Raw genomic sequence first — 7,466 nt, 5'->3', positions numbered from 1 at the left:
TATTAATAGTCTTTTTTGTGTTTGTGTGTAACAGGAAAAATTAACCATTTTCACACACAAGTGAGGTTTTTTTTATGTATCTGTGTAACCTGCACATATTATTATAAGATATTGGTATTACAAGTAAATAACGTGAAATCATTTTTAATATTTATTTAAAAGGAAGATGACAACAAGTATTCCATTGTGCTGTAAATTGTGTTTTAATATCTTAGTTCACCCCAAAATGAAAATTTCCTGATTATTTGCTCATCCTCAGGCCATCCAAGATTCATATGACTTACTTTCTTCAGCTGAAGAGAAGTTAAGGTTATTCTCTAGCAAAACGTTTTGTCATTTTCAAAAAATAAATAATGATATGCTTTTTACAAATGCTCGCCTTGGTCCAACTCTTCTCACCTTCTCAAAGTGCATTTTTTTCTCAGCATCTTGGGTGGCCTGGGGCTAAGTGAATAATCAGAAGAAAAAAAAATCCTTTTTGGGTGAACTATTCCTTTCATAGTTTTGCCTCCCCTTACATTAGTACCTGTGGTGTGAAGGATGTACAGTCTATGGAGGCAGTTTCTAGGCCTCTAAATGAGGGAATTGTCTCTAAATATCTGTAACATCTGCGAGTCCCTCAAGAAAGCACATATCAGTCCCAACACTGACACATGCTCCAATTACAACCAAATTAGGAAGCATATAGAGGATGCTGAGCAGTGCTTGAAAACATCAGAGACAATGATTTAACAAAAGCTTGGATATATAGGTGAAAAGCATGGAGCAGCTTATTAGAGAAACTAAATGTTAAGCTGCAGAAAAAAGAGAAAAGCCTGGCCATGGATAATTTGCACATAAATAAGAAGTCTGCTGAGGAATCATTAGAGCATTCCAAAGCAGCTTTGGAGCAGGCTGAAAGAAGTGTAGAATTAGCAAATTATGCCATTAGAGCACATCAAGACAGAATGAACAGATATAATGAGCAACTACAGGGGCGATAATGCTTTGGATGGATCGCTGGTGAGTATTACACACTCTTACCATCATCCTGAATCGTAACAATTTGTGAAGTTATGCATTTATAAATTTGTGCCTGATGTGTGTTCAAGAGATTTCTGTTCCCCACTATGTCCAATAATGATTAGTGAGGGACAGCGGGGATTTGAAGAAGCTTCAAATGCCTTGAGAGATGCTGAATGGGAGAAACAAAACTTTGAGTCACTAGTGAGGAACTGGACTGCAAAAGTGTTTCATTATGAGGGAATAATCTCAAGGACAGCAAACCAATGAGGCACTAAAGAGGACTGAGAGGAAGATTGAAGAGGTTCAAAATCATCAGGTGATATTCAGGAAGTGGTCAGGAGAGCTGTAGGAGAGCTTCCACTAAGTGTTCTTAGTGGAAGAGTCACTGTACTGGAGAGGCAAACACAACGTTTCATCCTCTGGCAGCCTGTGGTAAAGGTCATGGAAGATGTGATGAAGGCAATAGTAAATTTAGCTGAGGATCAGTTTCTCTTTAGTGACGGTGCACCAGGCCCTATAAATACTTTGAAGCAGAATGTTGGAGGATTACTGGATTTATGCAACTCACCCAGTAATTCTGAATATGACAGCTATTAGTGATCATCAGAGTTGGGACTGGTAGGACTTATTTACAGCATTACCAGCAAATGTGTCACATTACTATTTAATAATATATGTTGTGCAATATTGTGTATTGTCCAAAAAGTATAATTTTTTTCCTTTGGTTTTCAGGTTTTACCTGAAAATAAACTTGAATTGTCATGACTATTATGGCATAATATATTATATGATATAATGCATTTTAATGAGTAAAAAATAAAAAATAAAACATTATATTGTATGTTTCTATGTAAATGAAAATAATCATATGTTCTTTTGTGGCTTTAAGTTTCAGTAAATAGACTTGAAATGTAATGACTTGTGACTGCTTTGTAGGATGATATGTTATTTTTAATGAATAAAGGTAAAAAGAAAAAAGAGGAGATTTTCATGGTTTCCCAATTTCAACAAATAAATAACAAAGACATTTTAGTGACTAGTATTATTGTTATATATGCCCAACAAAGTTTTTTTTTAATGAACAGAATAAAACCTATTCTTAAATTGTGGCTTTATGTGCACTGCAGTGACCAGCAATTGCCGTTCTTTTTTTACTGCTTAGTAAAAGCACATTCTGCAAACATAGCGAGATAGCAACAAACAGATCATATAATGTCATCTATTATAAACACCATCAGCAGAAGCATCAACATCACTTTTCTTGAGCAATATGCATTGACAAGACGAGCAAACTAATCCACGAGAAACTGTGCAATGTAAGCTGTAACTGACTGTTGTAAAATTGTGATTCCTAACCACTAAGGTTGCCATTATGCGATTGGCTGAGGTGCCTCATGTGATCCAAGTTAGCTGTTGTCACACTGATGCTACTGTGCGGGAACAAAGGAGCGCGGAGACATAGGTCAGTTCCAATAGAACAGTCTTTATTAATCCAAACATAGGGCAGGCAGGACCACACGTAGCACATAGACGTTTAACACCGGACAGAGAATCAAGGGAAGACAACACTTTAAATGCACAACTAAATGAGGTAATTAACGAGACACACCTGAAATCAAGGAGACAATCAGACACGGTAGAAACTGGGTCACGGTGAGCACATGGGGAGCAAAACAGGAACACAAGGACAGTCCATGGGTGTGACACTGTTACGCTCTTTCCAATAGTAAAGGCCTGTTCACACCAAAAGCGATAACTATAACTATATAGATATAGTTTTAAAAATCTTTTTAAATTTAAGAGAACAGCGGAAATCAGAGGAACAATATAGAGGAACAATATTGTCGGGATCACTTCCAGAATTATTTTATCCATAGACTGTAAATAAAAAATATTTAATAATTCCTTCTGCTGTGGAATAATGAAGCCAAAATGTCCTAGATATGGCAGCTCTCATCGTGAGCCAGAGTATGTGCATCTCATCGTGAGCCAGAGTATGTGAAGTAGTGATCATGAGCTGGAGCCACAAGGTGTCTTCGACTTGAAGCAGAATTGCACAGACTGATCAGTGTATGACATCAAATTTCCGCGAGAGCAGATGGCTCTGTATGCTTTCAAATAGCTCTTGTGGTACTTTGATGTCATACACTAATCAGTCTGTGCAGCTTTGCTTCAAGTCGAACACACCTACAGTATCAACATCCCCAAGCCCATTGTGGCCTTTTTATTATGGCAGGACAGTATTTAGACAGGAAGCGAAGTGGGAGAGAGAGAAGGAGGCGGTGTCGGGAAAGGTCCACAAGCCGGGCCTCAACCTTGGGACGTCCGAAGCGCAAATGTGCTGTATGTCGGTGTGCTGCCCACTAGGCTATTGGCGCCGACAATGCAGGTGTTTTGTAGTTGGATGTAAAAGTGAACATAAGAGTCTTCATTTTCTTCCAACATAAGAGTCACTGAGGAGGCAGTGGATTAGTTTTGTTTTTGATGGTAATGCGCCACAAACAGAAGAGAGGGGTGGGGTGAGCAGTAGCTCATTATCATTTAAAGAGACATGTATTGAAACGGCTCGCTGTGAACAGAGCTGTTTTTGGCAAGGTATAAAGGGTGTTGTTTTACATGACCATTGATGAATTTTAAGTAAGTATTTTGCAGACATTTCATGAAGACCCTAAAGAATCATACCAACTGTAGAAAATGAGCATCCGATGTCTTCTTTTATATGCTTCCTTGCATTTGATGGCAAATAAATTTTGAACCCAGAAATTTACCTTATGAAAGCTATAATCAAAGCTGAAATGGATGTGCTTGATGCGTGAAAACAAACCTCATTGGTGTGCATATTTGAGCTCCCATGTGCCAAATTGAATGTGTGTAAGATACAATAAAAATGCAAAAATGTAACGAGTACTTTTCAAGTTGAAATAAAATTGTAAGGAGTAAAAAGTATTGTTTTTCTTCTGAAATGTTATCAAGTAAAAGTACAAGTAGCCCCTTTATCTATAATCAAAGCTGAAATGGATGTGCTTGATGCGTGAAAACAAACCTCATTGGTGTGCATATTTGAGCTCCCATGTGCCAAATTTAATGTGTGTAAGATACAATAAAAATGCAAAAATGTAACGAGTACTTTTCAAGTTGAAATAAAATTGTAAGGAGTAAAAAGTATTGTTTTTCTTCTGAAATGTTATCAAGTAAAAGTACAAGTAGCCCCTTTAAATTGTACTTGAATGAAGTACAAATACTATCACAGCATCATAACAACTACCTAAAATGACAGAAACCATCTTTGGAAAAAAATTATTTGAAGTGTAATTGGATTTTTTTTTTTTTTTTAGTTTGGCTCATTTTCCATTCATTTACATGGAAAGGGAAAAAATGACCTATACTGCAGGGGCCGATTGTTTTGGTTTCACTTTTAAGGACATACAGAGCACACTTGTAGTTAACTAAGCCTAACCTTAACTGCTGTCAAATTCTTTCCTCTGGTTTCCCAAGTTTGTTCTGGGAAACAAGCCTCAATATAAGATCACAAAAGATATTTTCTGCTGTCGTCAGCTGAGGAATGTGTTTGCCTGTGTAAAGAGTGTAAAGTGGTCCATGATGTACCTCTTTGCATTGTGTCCTGAGCAGATACAATTTACAAAGGTTCATTAAATATTGCAAAAAAAATGGCTGAGTGGACCACACTGCCTGCTCTCAAACTTGAAGGAATAGTTCACCCCAAATTTTAAATTTATTTGAATAAATAATATTTATTTGAATTAAATAATAAATTAATTAAAATGCATTTGAATAAATAATTTATTCAAATGTATTTTATTTAAATAAAATGTCCCATAGTAACTTTGCAACTGCAGTACATGTCAACTAAATCTCATTAGAGTGTTAATAGACTGTTTGGTTAGGGCTAAGGTTAGTAGAATAACATGTGACATGTACTTGCAAAGTTACTTAGTAAAATGTCTTTTGGGGGACCATCAAAATAAAATATTAGCAGATATTAAGCAGACAGTCTACTACTACTTTTATTACTGGAAGTTTACATTTAGTTGCAAATGTGTAAAGGAGACCATTAAAATACAGTGCTATCTAATGTTCTGGCAAAGTTCACTCAAAGTTACAAGCAAACAGTCTTTCAGTAATGTTAATAAAATATTTGTGGTGAGTTATCTGGTCTGTTATAACATTCTGTTGTTTCAGAACATTAGAAAATAACATTGATGTTTGCAATATGATAAAATGAATTGAAACCTGATTCTGGTCTGTGAGAACCTGATGTGTACTGAAACACCACGTGGACCTGGTCTCCATTCACAGTGAGGAGCTTCAGAACAAGACAGCGAGAAAAGCCATCCAGGCCTCCACTTCTCATGTATGGCTGGATCTCCGTTACTCCTGCACCTTCAAACTTCTAGTTATGGATAAAGAACAGAGAAGCAGGCTGCTACCAGAACTGGGCGCCTGGTCAGGGGCCACATGGTTATGAGGAGTGTGGGCTGTCAGGAGCTATGGAGTCCACTGGAGGGCACCGTTGGGTCGGGAGGCCAGAGAGCGAAAGGCTCAATTTCATCTGCTAAATATGTACTGATGTGTTCTAACCACAAAAAAGAGGAGACTGAAGGGTGCTTCTCAAATGGAAGGCTGCATCCTTCCGAGTCTGCATCCTTGCTAGTTCAGTCCTTCAGAAGCTTGTAGGCTAGAGTCCTCCTCTGCATTAAACACTAGAATGAGACGGTCTAGTAGCCTAAGTGCACATGGCTACGTCACATATGTTCCCGCCCTCACCGTCAAAGGACGAAAATACTAATAAAACAAAAGAAACTGAGCAATTAAAAAATAAAAAATAAAATACTTTGTATTACAATTCTTTATATTATTTGGCTTTCTATTAATGCAATACAATGAAACACAGCCATCTACAGTCTCGCAGTGGCTTACGTTATTCATTATGCTGGTTTATTAACATTACATCAGTTAATGAAATACGCTTTTTTTATTGTGAATTTAAGTTAAGTCTGTAAAACCTAAAATGGTTCTACCATATTTTTAACGATGACGTTCTGGTAACCACAGCTGACATATGCGTTCATGTCCGAAAACATTATGTTTGTCTTACATTTCATAATAAATTCAGATAAACTCACTACTGACTCATTTTTCGTCAGTTTATTTTCATGAAATGGAATGTGTACAAAGGATTGTGGGTGATTTAGGGTCATGAAGGATACATCCCATGCATCCTTCAAATTTAGCTGAATGAAGGATGCAAAACGAAGGCTGTCTTCCAAGGATCCTTCCAATTGAGATGGCCTTCAGCGACGTTTGATGATGTGACAGCCAAGATATGCAGCCTTCTGTTTGAGAAGCACACTGAGAGACTGATTTTTATTGTGTTTATTAATTGTATCAGATACTGAAATGCGATCTGTATGAAACCTGCTATCACGTGGTGGGGAAGTAACAGTAAAGATGCTTTAAAATAATAAAACCTGATTGTAGTGACAATTTGGTATTTGGTATATATAGGCAGAGGTGTAAAGTATTGGAGTAAATGTAATTAGTTACTGTACTTGAGTAGCTTTAGTATTGGGTACTTTGTAGTTGTACTGAGTATCAAAGATACTAGCAACTTTTATTCTTTACTCCACTACATTTGAAATGAGTGTTGCAGTTACACATTACATTTTGCATGGACCTAGCTTTTTCTGCAGCAGTTTATTTCTGTTACAAAAGATGTGATACTGCCTACTACAGGTCACTGAAAGTACTGCATCTTGTGTGTTTTGCCCTTACTCACCCAAACTTTTCAACAAGGCTACTTTACGTGAATGCGAGTTCCTTAGCAAGTATTTGTGAATCACAGGTGTTTTATATATGAGATGAGGACATGACTGCAGCCGGCAATGAGGCGCAAACCAGCACATCCACTGCAAGAAGGCTTCGGTTTTTTAATTTTTCTTAACATTATTTTATTTATCCATTATACTGAAGAGACCTTTTTGAAGGATATTGTTTTTTGTTTGTTTTGTTTTGTAATTTTGAGGTGGTCAGTTGTATTTTGGTTTTAGAAAATAAACGTGATTGCTCTCCTCACAAATCAACTCTTTCTTGTTTTTGTTTAATGCTCTCTGTGCCTTGCCCTGGACTTTTATGTCACTTCCGGTCTCCCGTGGTGTTTGTAGTCAGTTTGTAGTCCGTTTGTTCATTGGTTCCCCTTGATTAGTCTCCCCAGGTGTGTCTTATCTTGTTAGCCCCCTGTGTGTACTGTATATATAGCCCTAATTTTTCTTTAGTTCCTTGTGTGTTTTTAAATGTAATGGTTGTCTGTTTGCCAGTCATGCTGTTCTTTGTTCCCTTTGGTTTTTGCCTTATTGTTTGTTCTAGTTCTTCCATGAAATACCAGCACATAGATCCTTGCCTCTGCCTGTTTTCCGCAGCTTCTCCACAATGTTAGTTTTTCA

Source organism: Sinocyclocheilus grahami, unplaced genomic scaffold (assembly GCF_001515645.1).
Source record: "Sinocyclocheilus grahami isolate Dianchi unplaced genomic scaffold, SAMN03320097.WGS_v1.1 scaffold222.1, whole genome shotgun sequence".
Lineage (NCBI taxonomy): Eukaryota > Metazoa > Chordata > Actinopteri > Cypriniformes > Cyprinidae > Sinocyclocheilus > Sinocyclocheilus grahami.
The sequence above is the reverse complement of the archived record's forward strand: the minus strand, read 5'-3'. Positions refer to the sequence as shown.